Raw genomic sequence first — 17359 nt, 5'->3', positions numbered from 1 at the left:
ATCCTTGCAAATCAACTATAATTCAGTAATTCTGCTCTTTGTAGCTAAATTCCTCAAAAAGATCATCTATAATACTTGCCTTCTTCTTTTCCCCCTCACTCTCTTCTTAACCCTTTACATGTTGGCTTCTGAACTTACATTCTACCAAAACTGCTCTTTCCAAAATTGCTGATGACCTCTTAGTTGCCAAGTTCAAAGGCTTTTTCTGGATCCTTATTCTTCTTGATCTCTTTGATATAGCTAATCCTTCTCTCTTCTTTGATACTCTTTCCTTTCTAGGTTTTAAGGACTCTTTCCTGCTTTTCCTGACTGCTGCTTTTCTTTTAGGAGTCTAAGGGGATTCCTCAAAGGTTCTGTCCCAGGCCTTCTTCCATCCTGCTAGTCCCTCACAACCTCACAATCAAGTCCCACACAGGCTCACAACTCAGGACATCCTGACTTCCTCACTTACCACATCTAGGTTCTTGCCAAGCCCTGCTGATTTTACCTTTTCAACATCTCTCGAATACTCTCCTTTCTATACTCTGACACTTGCCATCACTCTACTATAGGACCTCAGCACCTCATGTCTGAATTATTTCAGTAGCAGGCTGATGGGTCTGCCTACCCCAGTTATTTCTCCACTCCAGTTTATCCTCCATTCAGTCACATAAATGATTTTCCCAATGCACAGGTCCAACCATGCCCCTTTCCTACTCAATAAACTCAAGTGGCTCCCTATTACCTCCTGGAGCAAATACAAAATGCTTGGCTTGGCATTCAAAACTTTTCATAAGCTAGCCCCTTCCTACCTCTCCAGTTTTCTTACACTTTACTGACCAACATTTATTCTTTAATTCACTGACATTGGCCTCCTGTCTATTCCTTGACCAAGACACTCCAACAACAACTCTAAGCATTCTTTCTGGCTAGCTCCCATGCCTAGAATGCTCTCCCTCCTCCCCTCTGATGATTGACCTCCATTGCTTCCTTTAAATGGCAACTAAAATTCTACCTTCTACAAGAAACCTTCTCCAACCTCTCTTAATTTCACTTCCTTCCCACTGTCAATTTTCTCCCTATCTAGCCTGTATATAAGCTTATGTATATGTTTACATGTTGTCTCCCAACTGGATTTTAAAGCTCTTTTTGGGCTGAGACTATCTTTTTCCTTTTTTTGTCTCCCTAGAACTTAACACAGTGCCTGGCACATAATGGTGCTTAATAAATGTTTGTTGATTAATTGATAAATGAGATGGGGATTGAATTGGAAAAGAGAATTCTACAAGGGCAATGTTTAACCAAGAAGAATGATATATTTTAATGGTATAATTTCAGACATTCACAGGGAACTAACCTATTGGTTGTATATGGGATCTGGGGAGGGATGCTTTCCTTGTTGTACAATCATTTCAACTTTGTCCAACTTTGTGACTCCATTTGGGGCATTTTTGGCAAGGATGCCGAAGTGATTTGCTATTTCCTTCTCCAGCTCATTTTACACATGAGGATTTGAAGCTAATACAGTTAAATGATAAGATCAAGATCACCCAGCTAATGTCTGAGGCCAGATTTGAACACAGAAAGATGAGTTTTCCTGACTTAAGACCTGGCATTCTATCCACTGTACCATCTAATTGCCCCAAGGTGCTTTCTTAGTACCTTTTACATTTTAAAACTTTTATTATTTTCAATTAACAAACACATTATTTTCATAGCTAAGAAAATAAAATTCCCTTATTGGCCAAATTCAAAATGTTAATCAGAAGTGATTTAAGAGAAAATTAGGAAGATTTTATGACCTGGCACAAAGTAAAGTGAACAGAACCAGAAGAGGGAGGAGGTAAGGGAGGAAGAGAGAAAAATATGGAACACAAATTCTTACAAAAATTAATGTTGAAAACTATCTTTACATGCAATTGGAAAAATAAAATACTATTGAAAAGTTTAAAAATGCAACTGCAAAGAGAAGAAAGTTGAGATAAATAAAATATAAGAAGACTGGAAAGATGTGATTGGGGCAGGTGATAAGGGATTTAAGGTGATAGAAAATCATTAGAATTTATTCAATAGAGGGTGATATTGAATAGGCTATAATAAAGTCGGACATATATTTTAGGAAGATTTATTTCACAGCTTAGTAGAAAAATGAACTGGAATGGGGAGAGACTTGAGGCAAGGAGACCGATTAGCAGACTATGACTCAGATATGAAGTGATGGGAGCCTTCATCAGGATGGTGATAGTGTCAGAGAATGTATACTAGAGAAGTTACTAAGACAAAATCAGCAAGATTTGGCAACAGATTGAAGTGGAGCAGGATAAGAAGAAGAAATTGAGAATGACACTTAGGTTATGATCCTGGGTAACTGTTAGTATAGTAATCCTTTTAATGCTAATAGGGAATTTAGAAAGAGGGAAAAGTTTGGGGTGGATTGAGAATAAGTTCAGTTTTGGACTTATAGGACTCAAGATACCCACAGATTGTCCAGACCAAGGTGTCCAATAAGCAGATAAAGATAGAGATCAGAAATAAAAATAGGGCAAAATAAATGAATCTGAGAATCATTAAATAGATAATTGGATCCATGAGAGTAGATAAAATAGTATAATGTAATAATGAATAATGTAAACATAACTATTTATTCACTTGGTGAGGTAGTATAAGGGAAGAAGAAAAGATGGTCCAGAGCAGTCTTCAGGTTTCCTACAGGCAGTAGGTGTGACCTGGATAAAGGTCCAGCAAAGGAGACTAAGAAGCAGCAGACAGGATAAAGAAGAGAACCAGGAGAGAGTAGTATAACAGAAATGTAAAGAGAAAAAGATATCAAGGAGAAGAGGGTGATTGATGGTATTGAAAGTTACAGAATGGTTAAAAAGGATAAGTATTGAGAAAAGGCCATTTGATTTGGCAATTAATAAAACACCAGTAACTGTGGAGAGGAATTTCAGTTGAAAGATGAAAGATGGAAACCAAATTGCAGAGAATAAAGAAAAGAGTGTGAGGAAAGAAAGTGGAGACAACCAATTACTGACAGCCTTCTCAAGGACTGTAGCTACTAAAGGGATGAGAGCAAGCAGGAACATAAATCAGGTGAGGTTTTTTTAAGGAGATATGGATATGTTTGTAAGGAAACAACCCAGTAGACAAGATTAAAGATCAGTAAGAGTGGGAATGATAGAAGAGCAATCTGCTAATGAAGTTGAGATGGAATAGGATCACTTATATATGTAGAAAAGTTAGCCTTGGTAAAGAAGAAAGGCCACCTTTTTATGAGACAGGGGATGAAGGAAGAGCTAGTTGAAGAAGGCTTCTGAGTGATGTAAAATGAAGAGGGGAAAGAGGAGCTGTTCACTTCAATTTTTTTTTAGTAAATATAAATTAAGGTTCTTAGCAAGGATGGTAGGGGAAGGAGAAACCATGGAAAGTTTGAAAAGGGATTTTAAAATCTTGGGAAAGTCACTGAGATAGTGACTGTGAGGGAGATGTAAAAGGATTGTCTTGCTAACATGCATTTGTAGTGGACTCAGCATGGTTTCATGATTTTTTTCCAGCTTCATTTAGCAGTAAGTAAGTAGGAGCAAAGGTAGAAGATGGGGGGAGGGATTAATCCAAAGCTGAGTCTTGTCTGAACAAAACTGGTGATGGACTAAAGAAGATAAGGGACTGGAAAGAAGATAGTATGTGTTGTTTGATTTGGCTTTGGCTTTTTCAATTAGCAAGGATATTATCTTCTCTCTCACCTCACTCCCATGGAGAAAAAGAAAAAGAAAAAAGACCCTTCTAAGAAATATGCATAGTCAAAAAGAAAAAAACAAATTTTCTCATTGGCTACATCTGAAAGTTGTATCTTGGATACATTCTGTATCTTGGATACATTACCTTTCCTTTTTTTTCCCCCTGAGGCAATTGGGGTTAGATGACTTGGCTAGGGTCACACAGTGAAATGTGTGTGCTAAGGAAGTGCTAAGTATCTGAGGTCATATTTGAACTCAGGTCCTCCTGACTTCAGGGCTGGTGTTCTATCCACTTCAACCCCTAGCTATGCCCCTTTACCTTTCTATTCAGAAATAAAAATTGGATACTTCTTTCTCCTTTTGATGGAGCCATGATTGATGATCAGAGGTCTTAAGTCTGCCAAAGTTGTTTTCTCTCATATAATATTGTTGTTATATAAATTGTTCTCCTAGTTCTGTTCACTCCTCTGCACCAATTCATACAAGTCTTCTTAGCTTTCTCTGAAACGACCTTCTGATACAATAGCATTCCATTACATTCATATGTCATATACCTAACAACTTTTTAAAGAAATAACCCTAGGCAGAAATGGGTCCGGGTCTTGCAGGATTTACTCAAATTTAATCATATTTGGAGTTTTCTTTTACTTATAGTGGTGGTAAATGGGAGAACAGAAGGGACCATCACCCTTACAGCTTAAAGTAATGTTCAGGAGTGAGTAGCCAAGCTAGAATTAAATCTGAAAAGGCTTAAAGGGCTAAAAAGAGCCTCATTCCTTTTTCCCTGGACTGTTTCTTAGCATCAGACCTAGTAGATTAAGTCTACTCTTAACTAGGACCAAAAATTACTTCATCAAATATGCCCAATAGAAATGAGTGTAAACTATTAGAATTCTTTGTTTTTCTTCCCAGATTATTTTTACCTTCTGAATCCAATTCTTCCTTTGCAACAACAACAACAACAACAAAATTCGGTTCTGCACATATATATTATACTTAGGATATACTATAACATATTTAATATGTATGGGAATTCCTGCCATCTAGGGGAGGGGGTGAAGGGAAGGAGGGGAAAAATTCGGAAGAGAAGGGAGTACAAGGGATAATGTTGTTAAAAATCACCTATACATATGTACTGTCAAAAAATGTTATAATTATAAAATTAATTTTAAAAAAATCAAAAATATGCCCAATGAACCCTAAGTGATGAATGGCCTTAGACTCTCCCCGATCCTGGCGTCTGCCAAGGTCTTACTGAGGACCCTGATTCTTAAGTCTTATTTTAAAATTCTTACTAATGATCTGTGAAGAGTAAATATCCCCATAATGAAATGTGACCACAACACTGAATTGAGGTGAGCTGCTCTCTTTTACCTGTAAGGTGGAGAAATCCTAGAAATTTGTCTAAGGGGCTTCCAGAAATGAGTGGAAAAGAAGAATGCAATAGGATTTAGTACAGATTTATTCATCTGAAGAAAAAGATATTGCAGTGGGAAGAGATTACAGGATACACGAGGATTAAGCATGAGATAGTAGAGAAGACCTTTAGCACGTAGTCAGGAGAGCAACATCTAACTTGTTTCCCATTCTATCATGTACCTATCATATCTCAGAAAAGCTATGAAATGTAGATATTTTTTATTCCATTTTGTAAATGAGGAAACTGAGACCTGAGGTGAGATGCCTTGCCCAAAAACATAGAATTAATTAGGATTCTAATTTGTGCCTCCTGACTCCTAATCTGGAATTTCCCCCATCATAGTCCTATTGTTCTTCTATCTACCTATCCATCTACATGGATGGATACATCTACCTATCCTATCTATCTATACACATGTTGATGAACATATACATATATATCCATATAAATATTTGTGCTAAATATTGTTATATAAATATGTTTATCTTCAACATATCTTATATATTGCTTAAATACAGTATTTTAAAAGATCCATGATTTTATCTATGTGGGTGCTTCCTCCACTCTTAAAGACTTTAGTTCTGGATTTGCTGTTAGTTGTGTGTTCTTAGGCAAGTAGTTTCTTTGTAGTGGACCTCAACTTCTATAAACATAAGGAAATTTGCCTAGATAATTCCGAAGGTCCCTTCCATCTTTGGGATTCTGTAATTGGGGGGATGAATGAGGAATGAAACTAGGAAGGAAGAAATTATTAGACATGTTTGTGTTTCATCTTTTTCAAAAGATTTTTATATATTAATTTATATGTATTTTTATATGTACTATTCCATCTAATCTTTGGAGTGGGAAAGACTCTACTCATCCCTACCCTCCAACCCTCAAACTGGTAGCTTTCTATATTAACTTAATTATTCTCATTAATTCACTTAGGTCTCTGAAAGAACTGTCGTCCCTTCCTCTAAATTTTAGCACCCATTGCTAGAAAAAAAAAAAAAGCCCATCTAATTCTGACACTGATTACTGTCAGGATAGCTTTTGCCACCTCTGTCTACACCTAAGTAATCTTTTGGAGAAGCAGTGTCTGGGAAGCACTGGACTAGGAGTTAGACAAATTCCCAAATCTGTCACTTTATAGGTACATTAGGCCTTCTCTGGGCACAACCCCTTCCCTAAAAAATGGAGGCTTTGAACTAGATTATCTTCAAGCTCTCTTTCTCCTCTAGATTCTAGGCTTTTATGTGATTCAATTCAAATGTTATCCATGTACACTCAAACCCATTCCCAAATGAGGAAGGTGGAGGAGGTGGGTAAGTAACCGGAATTTTAACTTTTGGCCATCTCTTGCAACCCAGGCTTCAGCTCTGAGTTCTCTCACTGACTCTGCTATATAAGAAGAAATCCAACTGGACCAATAGATGTTGTTCTATTTGTTCTGGGTTCATAGGACTAGAAAGAAAGAGAAGGATTCTGCTATAAAAGTACCTTATTGGCAGTTTGGGGGCCCTAACAGAAATTGCTGCTTAGAGATGTGGTAGAGTGAGGAGGAACAAAAACAAAACAAACAAAAAAAAAAAAAACCCCAAAACATTTTTGCAACAGATAGATAGGGATAGGGATTAGAACTGTAATTTCATAGATACTCTCAGATAAAGAAGTTCCCATTACCAATACATCCTGGCACTTTCTCAATAGCATATATGATCTTAGAGAGTCGTCTAGAGCACTGAGAAGTGACTTGCCTAGAGTTATGGATCCAGTGTTTGTCAGAGGAGGACTTGGAGCCAGGTTTTCCTGACTTTGAAGCCAACTCTCCATCTACTACATCACTCATCTCTCTTAGAGAAAAGATAGGTATATAAAAAAATTCAGCAGCAAGAATTGGGATAGAGTTGGAATATCCCAAACATTTGAATATATAAGCTCCCCATTCACTGACTCAGTATGCTTATTAGATCCAGAGAAGCCTTATACTATTCCATAAATATAAGAATATTTGGATAGGGGGTTATACTTTCCAAAGCGCTTTCATTGGATTTCTAGCTTGAAAGGAGTTTGGATATCATCAAGTTCAATCCCTTCATTTGAAGATAAGAAAAATTGAATCTCTTGTTAATATGACCTGCCCAAAGATGCCCTCAAAAGATCATGACAAGTGGGAGAAACAAGATTCAAACCCAGGCCTCTGACTTCAAATCTGACATACTTTGCACACTACCTCCTGCATCCATCATGTCCTGAGATTTACATAAGAGTTGTGAGAAGTAGGTCTTTTTACCCTCATTTTATAGGTGAGGTCCAAAGAAATAAGGTATATATTTATACCCAAAGGTATATTTAGGATTATAACTGATGCCTCCCAACTTCTAGCCTGGGTCTGGGTGTTCCCCCCCCCCTTTCCTGCTGTATCCATTTGTGTGTGTGATTAATGTTCACATATACATAGATACATATTTACATTTATATGAACTTATAAATGTTTGTATTAAATACTATATTATATAAATTATTTATGTTAAACATATCCCATATATCGCTTAAACACAGCAAGGAAAGATCTAGGATTTCATCTATATGGGTGCTCCCTCCGCCCACACAGACTGCAATTTATACAACTTTCAGAGTTCCTGTGTCCCCAGATCTCAGCAACTGGTGGCCAGCCTTGCAGTGTATGAGCTTCTCCCAACTTAGCCAAACAGGCCCGTGGCCCAGAGAGCCTGGCTGACCAGAACCGGAGCCGGTCCAGCGTGGCGGGGCTGCGGGAGCTTGCCTTCAGGTGGCCTGCCCCAGAGGGCCGGGCATGTCCCAGTGAGGCCTCCGGGAAGGGCTCTAGGGAAGAGCGCGTGTATGACATGCGTGTGTGTGCAGACTAAAGCCTAAATGAAAGTATTGGGCTCATTTGTTTCCTAAGACAGTTTTCCTTAATATGTATGTGGGAGGAATGTAAATGCTCATGTAACCTTTTGCTGATCCCAGGAGATACAGACTTTGTAATTTGGGATTCAAAGGACAGAGAGTCAATATCCTCCCAACAGAAGACCTGCGGTTCAGTCTGATGGGCTTAGAGTAAGCTCTTTTCTGAAACCAGTAGTTTGAGCGGGGAGATAGGGAGGCCCCCCCAGCAGCCGCGCCGAAACCTACCACAGACCGCCTCCTGCCCTCCTCCCCAGTCCCCTGTTGCTCCAGATCTCGGCCCAGCTGTTCCTGCCCGGTTGTTTTTCTCTCCTTTCCGTTGGGGGAGGGGAAGGGGACAGCGTCCTGGAGCTGGGTGACCGGCCCTTCCACGCCGGGAGGGAATCAAGGAAAGTAGGACGTAGTTGTCAGTGGGAGAGAAATCGAGGCTGATCCCCAGGTGCCCGGGCTGGTGCCGGCCGGAACCCGCAGGCTTGAGAACCGGCTGCAGGGATGGAGGGGGCGGGGTGAGGAACTCTGGCTGTCGAGAGAAGCTTCCAGCCCCCAGCCGGCCATATAGGGCCCCACACCTGTCATCCCACGCCCGGAGCTGAGCCAGAGCTCCCCCAGAGAAGCTTTAAGGAGAAGCCAGAGCTCTTTAAAAAGGATTCAGCCTCCTATTGATCGCGGTGATTGAGAATGGGGGATGGGCGGGTGGCGGGAAATCAAGGATAATCACAGATCACAAACAGAGCCGGCAGAGATGGGGAAGGGATGCGGGCGGAGGGAGAAGTCTGAGGACACCCCCCCAAAGGATGCAGCACAGGATTGCAGTGGGGCGGGGGTGGGGCGCGGCGGCGGAAACCGGGGGGAGCTGGCCCTGGATCTCTCTTTTCTTGCTCCCCTGTTTGTTAATCCCGGCCCGGCACGCAGATTTAAAGGCCTGCATGGCCGATTTAGCATAAGATTCAGCCAAAGAAGCCAGCCCACTAGAGTTCTAAAGAAAAGGGCTCAGATCTCCGACTCAAAAGGAGAGAAAGATCTTTCTAGATTCCCCTAACCCACGGCTTTCGGGGAGCCTTTGCCATACAGTCAGTAAGAGGTGATGAAATGCTCTGGGAGTCAGGAGACCTACATTTTTAGCTTAGTTCTGCGACCAGCTGTTTGATTTGAGGTAAATCCTGTCGCCTCCTTGGGCTAAGAGGTTTGGACTAGATCAGTAAGATCCCTTCCAACTTTAAGATTATGTCATACTATCCTTTTTGTTGTTCAGTCACTTAGGATTTTTTTAGAAAAGATAATGGAGTGTTTTGCCATTTCCTTCTCCAGCTCATTTTACAGATGAGGAAACTGAGGCCAACAGGGTTAAGTGACTTGACCAGGGACATACAACTAGTAAGTGTCTGAGGTCAGACTTGAACTAGGGCATGGTGAATCGTCCTGATTAGAGACCTGGCATTCTATCCATTGCTATATCTAGCTGCCCTATCCTAGCCTTTACAAGAAAGTAAAGTCCCTACCTCCAGGGAATTTGCAATCTACTAGAGAGAAAAGACTAATTACTAGAGACACCAGGAGGGACAGTAGAATTCATTGCTACATTTTTAGGGGACAAGACTACAAGTGCTTTTCTAAAAAGTAGAGATAAAAGTTAGCAGAGGAAAGGATCCCAGACTTTTAGTTAGGAGATCTAAATTAAAGTCAGTATTCCATGACCATAGACATGTTACTCTACCTCTTCTCTATGAGTCATTTAATCTTTTTTTAAAATAACATTTTAACTTTTTTCAAAATTTGGATTCTAAATTCCATCCTTCCCATGGTAAGCAATCCAATATAAGTTATACACTTGCAATCATGTAAAACATTTCCATGTTAATCATTTTTCACTAGAAATTCCTGCAAAAAAAAAAAAAGAAGAAGAAGAAGAAGAATGGAAGAAAAGAAAAAAAAAGAAGTACAAGAAGAATGAAAACAAAAAGGAAGGCAAATCTAGGGGAGAAGTTGGGGGAAGGCGGGGAAATTAGAATATAAGGTTTTGCAAAGGTCAGTGTTGAAAAATTGTCCTTGCATGTTTTGAAAATAAAAAGCTTCAATTAAAAAATAAAAAGAAAAAAGAAAGGAAGGCAAGAAGAAAAAAAGGAATAGAAAGAAAAAAACCATGTCTCAGTCTGTGTTAAGACAATAACAGTTTTTTTCTCTTTGGGATTGCTCAGAATAGTGAGTCATTCGTAGTTCTTTATCCTATGATATTGCTATATCTGTGTACCTGGTTCTGCTCACTTCTCTTTGCATCAGTTCATGTAAGTCCCTGTCCTCAGGGCACATACATACAGTGTAATGGAAAAAACACACATATGTATCAACATATACAAAACACTTTTGAAGCATATACAAAGTAATCTTGAAGGGGAAGGCATTAGCCCCTAGATGGAGACTATATGGAGAGAATTTTAAAATTCTAGAAAGACAGGATGGAGCCAAGTCCAGAAGAGATATAAATGTCAAACACTGGGATCATCATTTTTATCTTCAAGGTAATATGGAGCTACTGAAGCTTGAATAGAGAGGGAGGGATGATCCGACCTTTACGTTAGCAATTGCGTGCAGGATGAATTGGAAATGGAATGATATTTAGGGAGACCAAATTAGGCTCCTACAAAAGTAAGAGAAGATGAGAGGCTGGCCTAAGGGAATATCTGTGAGTGGAGAAAGGAGGATGTATATATGCAAGAGACACAGTGAAAGAAATAACTAGATTTAGCAACTATTTGGATAGGTAGGGTAAGGGAGAATGAAGAGTCAAGGATGACTTTGAGACTGTTTGGTTGACCAAAAGGATAATGGGGTCCACAACAGTAACAGGGAATTTTAGAAAAAGGATGAGTTTTTTGGGGAGAAGGAGGTAATGAGTTCTGTTTTGAATATGTTGAATTTGAGGTGCTTACAGGACACCCTATTCAAAATGACCAATAAGTAGTTTATGGTGCAGACACTTCCCTGAATCTGGGAACTATTTGCAAAGACTGAACCTATGATAATGGAAACCTATCTGATGAAGTTACTAGATGGAAAAATTGAGAAAGAGAAGACAAGAGGGTCCAGGATGGAGCCTTGGAATATGCTCACAGTTAGTGGATGCTATATATTTTAAAATATGGAGGAGGAAAACCAAGATATTGGCATTCAGAAAAACTGAGAAAAGGTCTGAGAAGAAGTTATTAGATTTGCCAGTTAAAAGATTATTGGTAAACTTGGAGAGAACTTTTTCAATTGAGTGATAAGGTCAGAAGTTAGGTTGCAGAAGACTTAGGATCTCTAGAATAAAAGGGGGAGGGGAAAGCAGAGACAAAGAATGTAAACAACTAATTATCAACTGATTTAGCAAAGTGTCATGGAAATAGATAGGACTTGAGTTGGATAGATAGGCTTGTGCCTTATGTATCTCTGCATATCTCTGCACCTTCTATTTTGCTCTCATAGAGAAATTATGGTCATTAGAGCCAATTAGGGGAGGGGTTGCCAATCCTATAAAGAAATGCCATAACTAAATTACAGATCTGCCCAAGGAAACATTTTCTTCCATGAGTACAACATGTATATTCTAGCTCTAACCATTCCCCTGAATAGAATGCCCTTCTATCTCTTCTGTACTTGCCTAGATCTTGTCCATCCTTTAGAACCTAGCTTTCATCTTATTGTCTCCTCTGTCCTCTCATGACCACCCCTGGCTCAATCAATCAATAAACATTTATTGAGTGCCTACCATGAGACAGGCACTATAGAAACTGCCAAGCCCAGATCACAGCGATCATTCCTTTTTTCTGAACTCTGAAATACTCTGGATTTGTATCATTTACTAGGCACTTAGAACACTCTGCCTCTTATTATTGGTTATTGATGATTTTTTTAATCTGTTTTTTAGAATCTCTTCTACTAGACTAAGAGCTCCTTGAAAGCAGACGTCACCTCTTACTTTTTTGTATTCCTAGCATAAGCCTCTGCACATAGTAACCATCCAATAAATTTTGTCAGTGCAAATTATGATGAAGAGAAAGGAGTTAAGGAGAGAGGGAAATAAAAATAATCATCTATCTTCTCAAGGCAGAAAAGCAAGTTGCTATTTGCCAGACTATTGGGCTACCAAAAGATTATGGAATGATGCATCTGCTTTTAGGGAAATAAGGTCAAGATGACTATACATAAGACAGATCTTATATACTTTAGATGCTTTAAAATGTCTTAATTGATTTGCATTTATTATGAATAGTAATAACAATACAATTTCCCCCATTAATTCTGCTCTTTCTGACTTCACTATTTCTGTTTTACTGCAATTCATTAAGCTGTTCTATATTTGTAACTTTAGTGTTGTCATTGAATTAACTGTTTCTCACCTTTCATAAGCAATCAGTTATTTATAACAATTAACATTTATGTAGTTCTTTAAGGTTTACAAAACCTTTTACGTATATATAAATTTTAAGTCTCAAAACTCAAAAGTCTTTCCAACTTTGTGAAGTTGGTTCTATTTTGTTCCCATTTTACAGATGAGAAAACTGTGGCTGAAGATGAAATGATTTTCCCAGAATTGCACAGCTATTAAGTGTGTAAGTCAGGCTTTGAATTTAGGCCTTTCTGACTACAAGTTCAGTTCTCTGCCCTCTATGCCAATTAGCAAGTCCTACTGATTCCACTTCTGCAATATTTCTCTTCTTCTATAGTCACACAGCCATCATCCTCATACGAACTCTCATTACTGTAACACTATTATTGCATCCTAGTTGGTTTTTCCATTCCTCTCTTCTCCATTCATTCTCTTTTCCTACTCCTTCCAAAATATTCTTTCTTATGCCTAGATAGGATCATCTGTCCTGTGTTTCATAGTATCCTGTGTGCCCCCAGAATAAAAATTAAACCTCTGTGACTGTCATTTCAGGTCTTCCACAGTCCAGCACTGCCCTAACTTTTCAGCCCCACCTCATATGATCCTAACAGGCACTATGCTCTCATGCCTCCTTGCCTTTTTTCATTTTGTTCCCTGTCTCTAGAATATCATCTTTCTTTTTCTTCACAGGTTGAATTTCTCATCCTTTAAATTCCAACTCCTCTAGGAAGCTTTCCCTGATCTACCTATCAGTAACAGCCTTCCTCCTTGGATCTCATTTAGAACATTGTTTTCCTTGTTTTTGATATACTTACTATGTAATATTGTCTATTTTAGCTGTCTTTGTTTCATTTTCCTACAAAGCTGCAGCTCCATGAGGCCTTCAAATGAACTTTTGCTCAGCACCTAAAGCAATACTGTATGCACAATAGATGCTAATAAATGTTTGCTGTTAACTTTATTTATTGTACTCCTATTCTATCATAATACTTTCCTGTCTGTGGCCTTATTTGGCCTTCAACTTCATGAGATATAGAGTGGAATAATGGGAAAATAACTGGATTCAAGTCCTGTCTTAATCCATACTGGCTGTATGCCTTTACGCAAGTCATTTAACTTCTCAGTGACTCTAAGATCTTAAATTAAGAAGCAGATTGTGATATACAATTGTGGAAGGAATTTTCTCTTTAGAAAAACTCTATATTAATGACTGATCTCATATCCAACACCACAAAAACCCAAACCATATTGAGTGAAGTAAAGCAAATGTTATTAGCTCTATATGAGAGATGAGATTATAGACCCAAAGAGATTAGATCTTCTGCTCACAGCTAATAAATGAAAGGTCTAAAATCAGATCCCATGTCCTGACTTCTGGTTTAGAGCTCTTTCTATGATATTCCTTATCTTATTGTAGGGTTTTTCTTCAAATTATCCCCTGGTGGGAATAGGGAGGATAGGGTAGAGGAGATCATGAGAAAAATCCAGTTCTAGGTATTTGCCCTCCATGAATTTGGTCAGCTTCCCAGGATAATAGCTCCTCCCCTTGAAACCTGTCCAAGGGACTTCTGAATTCAGCCCCAGGGCTTTCATTTTTCACTATTTTACAAACCTTCTCTCATCACAGAGCCTCTACTTGAGCCATGTAGTCTTCTGACTTTCTTCCCCACCACTAAGTCACTGGATCTTAAGTTCAGAGCTGCCCCTATTCATTTTTTATTTTTATTTTTATTTTATTTAGAATTTTTTTCACAGTATATATGCATGAGTAATTTTTTAAATAATATTATCTCTTGATTTCATTTTTCCAAATTATCCTTCCCTCCACTCCCTCCCCCCGATGACAGGCAATCCCATACATTTTACATGTGTTACAATAAAACCTTGATACAATATATGTGTGTAAATACCATTTTCTTGTTGCACATTAAGTATTAGATTCTGAAGGTATAAGTAACTTGGATAGATAGACAGTAGTGCTAACAATTTACATTCACTTCCCAGTGTTCCTTCTCTGGGTGTAGTTATTTCTGTCCATCATTGATCAACTGGAAGTGAGTTGGATCTTCTCCATGTTGAAGATTTCCACTTCCATCAGAATATATCTTCATACAGCATTGAAGTGTACAGCGATCTTCTGGTTCTATTCACTCAGCATCAGTTGATGTAAGTCTCTCCAAGCCTCTCTGTATTCCTCCTGCTGGTCATTTCTTACAGAGCAATAATATTCCATAACCTTCATATGCCATAATTTACCCAACCATTCTCCAATTGATGGACATCCATTCATCTTCCAGTTTCTAGTCAATATGAAAAGAGCTGCCACAAACATTTTGGCACATACAGGTCCTTTTCCCCTCCTCAGTATTTCTTTGGGATATAAGCCCAATAACAGCAATGCTGGGTCAAAGGGTATGCACAGTTTGACAACTTTTTGGGCATAGTTCCAAATTGCTCTCCAGAATGGCTGGATTCTTTCACAACTCCACCAACAATGTATCAGTGTCCCAGTTTTCCCACATCCCCTCCAACATTTACCATTATTTGTTCCTGTCATCTTAGCCAATCTGACAGGTGTGTAGTGGTATCTCAAGAGTTGTCTTAATTTGCATTTCTCTGATCAGTAGTGATTTGGAACACTCTTTCATATGAGTGGAAATAGTTTCAATTTCATCATCTGAGAATTGTCTGTTCATATCCTTTGACCATTAATCAATTGGAGAATGGTTTGATTTCTTATAAATTAGGGTCAGTTCTCTATATATTTTGGAAATGAGACCTTTATCAGAACCTTTAACTGTAAAAATATTTCCCCAATTTGTTACTTCCCTTCTAATCTTGTTTGCATTAGTTTTGTTTGTATAAAAGCCTTTTAATTTGATGTAATCAAAAATTTCTATTTTGTGATCAATAATGATCTCTAGTTCTCCTTTGGTCACAAATTCCTTCCTCCTCCACAAGTCTGAGAGGTAAACTATTCTCTGTTCCTCTAATTTATTTATGATCTCGTTCTTTATGCCTAAATCATGGACCCATTTTGATCTAATCTTAGTATGTGGTGTTAAATGTGGGTCCATGCCTAGTTTCTGCCATACTAATTTCCAGTTTTCCCAGCAGTTTTTGTCAAATGATGAATTCTTATCCCAAAAGTTGGGATCTTTGGGTTTGTCAAACACTAGATTGCTATTTTTATTCACTATCTTGCCCTGTGAACGTAACCTATGCCACTGATCAACTAGTCTATTTCTTAGCCAATACCAAATGGTTTTGGTGACTGCTGCTATATAATATAGCTTTAGATCAGGTACACTTAGACCACCTTCCTCTGACTTTTTTTTTTCATTACTTCCTTTTCAATTCTCGACCTTTTATTCTTCCATATGAATTTTGTTGTTATTTTTTCTAGGTCATTAAAATAATTTCTTGGGAGTCTGATTGGTATAGCACTAAATAAATAGATTAGTTTGGGGAGTATTATCATCTTTATTATATTCGCTCGGCCTATCCAAGAGCACTGAATGTCTTTCCGATTATTTAAATCTGACTTTATTTTTGTGGCAAGTGTTTTGTAATTTTTCTCATATAATTCCTGACTATTCTTTGGTAGATGGATTCCCAAATACTTTATACTCTCAACATTTGTTTGGAATGGAATTTCTCTTTGTATCTCTTGCTGTTGCATGTTGTTGGTGATATATAAAAATGCTGAGGATTTATGTGATTTATTTTGTATCCTGCCACTTTGCTAAAATTCTGAATTATTTCTAATAGCTTTTTAGCAGTCTTTGGGGTTCTCTAAGTATACCATCATGTCATCTGCAAAGAGTGGTAGTTTGATTTCCTCATTTCCTACTCTAATTCCTTGAATCTCTTTCTCGGCTCTTATTGCCGAGGCTAGCGTTTCTAGTACTATATTGAATAGTAATGGTGATAGTGGGCAACCTTGTTTCACTCCTGATCTTACTTGGAAAGGTTCAGAGCTGCCCCTATTCAAATGCTATGTCCGTGTATCTTTTTTTTTAAATTTAATTTTTATTTTATTTTATAATTATAACTTTTTTTTGACAGTACATATGCATGGGTAATTTTTTACAACATTATCCCTTGCACTTACTTCTGTTCAGATTTTTTCCCTTCCTCCCCCAACCGCCTCCCCCGACCCCCTCCCCCAGATGGCAGGCAGTCTTATACATGTTAAATATATTACAATATATTCTAGACATAATATATGTGTGTAAAACCGAATTTCTTATTGCACAGGAAGAATTGGATTCAGAAGGTAAAAATAACAGTTTACACTCATTTCCCAGTGTTCCTTTTCTGGATGTAACTGATTCTGTCCATCATTGATCAATTGGAATTGGATTAGCTCTTCTCTATGTTGAAGATATCCACTTCCATCAGCATACATCCTTGTACAGTATCATTGTTGAAGTGTATAATGATCTTCTGGTTCTGCTCGTTTCACTCAGCATCAGTTGATGTAAGTCTCTCCAAGCCTCTCTGTATTCCTCCTGTTGGTCATTTCTTACAGAACAATAATATTCCATAACATTCCTATACCATAATTTACCCAACCATTCTCCAATTGATGGACATCCATTCATTTTCCAGTTTCTAGCCACTATGAAAAGGGCTGCCACAAACATTTTGACACATACAGGTCCCTTTCCCTTCTTTGGTATTTCCTTGGGATATAAGCCCAATAACAGCAATGCTGGGTCAAAGGGTATGCACAGTTTGATAACTTTTTGGGCATAATTCCAGATTGCTCTCCAGAATAGTTGGATTCTTTCACAACTCCACAAACAATGCATCAGTGTCCCAGTTTTCCCACAGCCCCTCCAACATTCATCGTTATTTGTTCCTGTCATCTTAGCCAATCTGACAGGTGTGTAATGATATCTCAGAGTTGTCTTAATTTGCATTTCTCTGATCAATAGTGAT

General features: G+C 38.3%; 1 protein-coding gene across 5 annotated transcripts in view; it reads left to right on the top strand.

Annotated features, from left to right (window-relative positions):
• RAI1 (retinoic acid induced 1) overlaps positions 1–17359 on the top strand; it is a 312902-nt gene that overhangs the window by 161548 nt on the left and 133995 nt on the right. The window contains exon 1 of one of the 5 annotated variants that reach the window (XM_074281573.1): positions 12397–12635. The exons of the other annotated variants lie outside the window; for them this stretch is intronic. The gene's annotated coding sequence lies outside the window, so the exon portion shown is untranslated. Of the gene's footprint in view, positions 1–12396; positions 12636–17359 lie in introns of those variants that run through there. 5 annotated transcript variants of the gene reach the window in all.

The sequence above is a fragment of the Sminthopsis crassicaudata genome, chromosome 1, assembly GCF_048593235.1.
Source record: "Sminthopsis crassicaudata isolate SCR6 chromosome 1, ASM4859323v1, whole genome shotgun sequence".
NCBI classification, from domain to species: Eukaryota; Metazoa; Chordata; class Mammalia; order Dasyuromorphia; family Dasyuridae; genus Sminthopsis; species Sminthopsis crassicaudata.
Note: the sequence above shows the minus strand (reverse complement) of the source record. Positions and strands in the feature narration are given on the sequence as shown.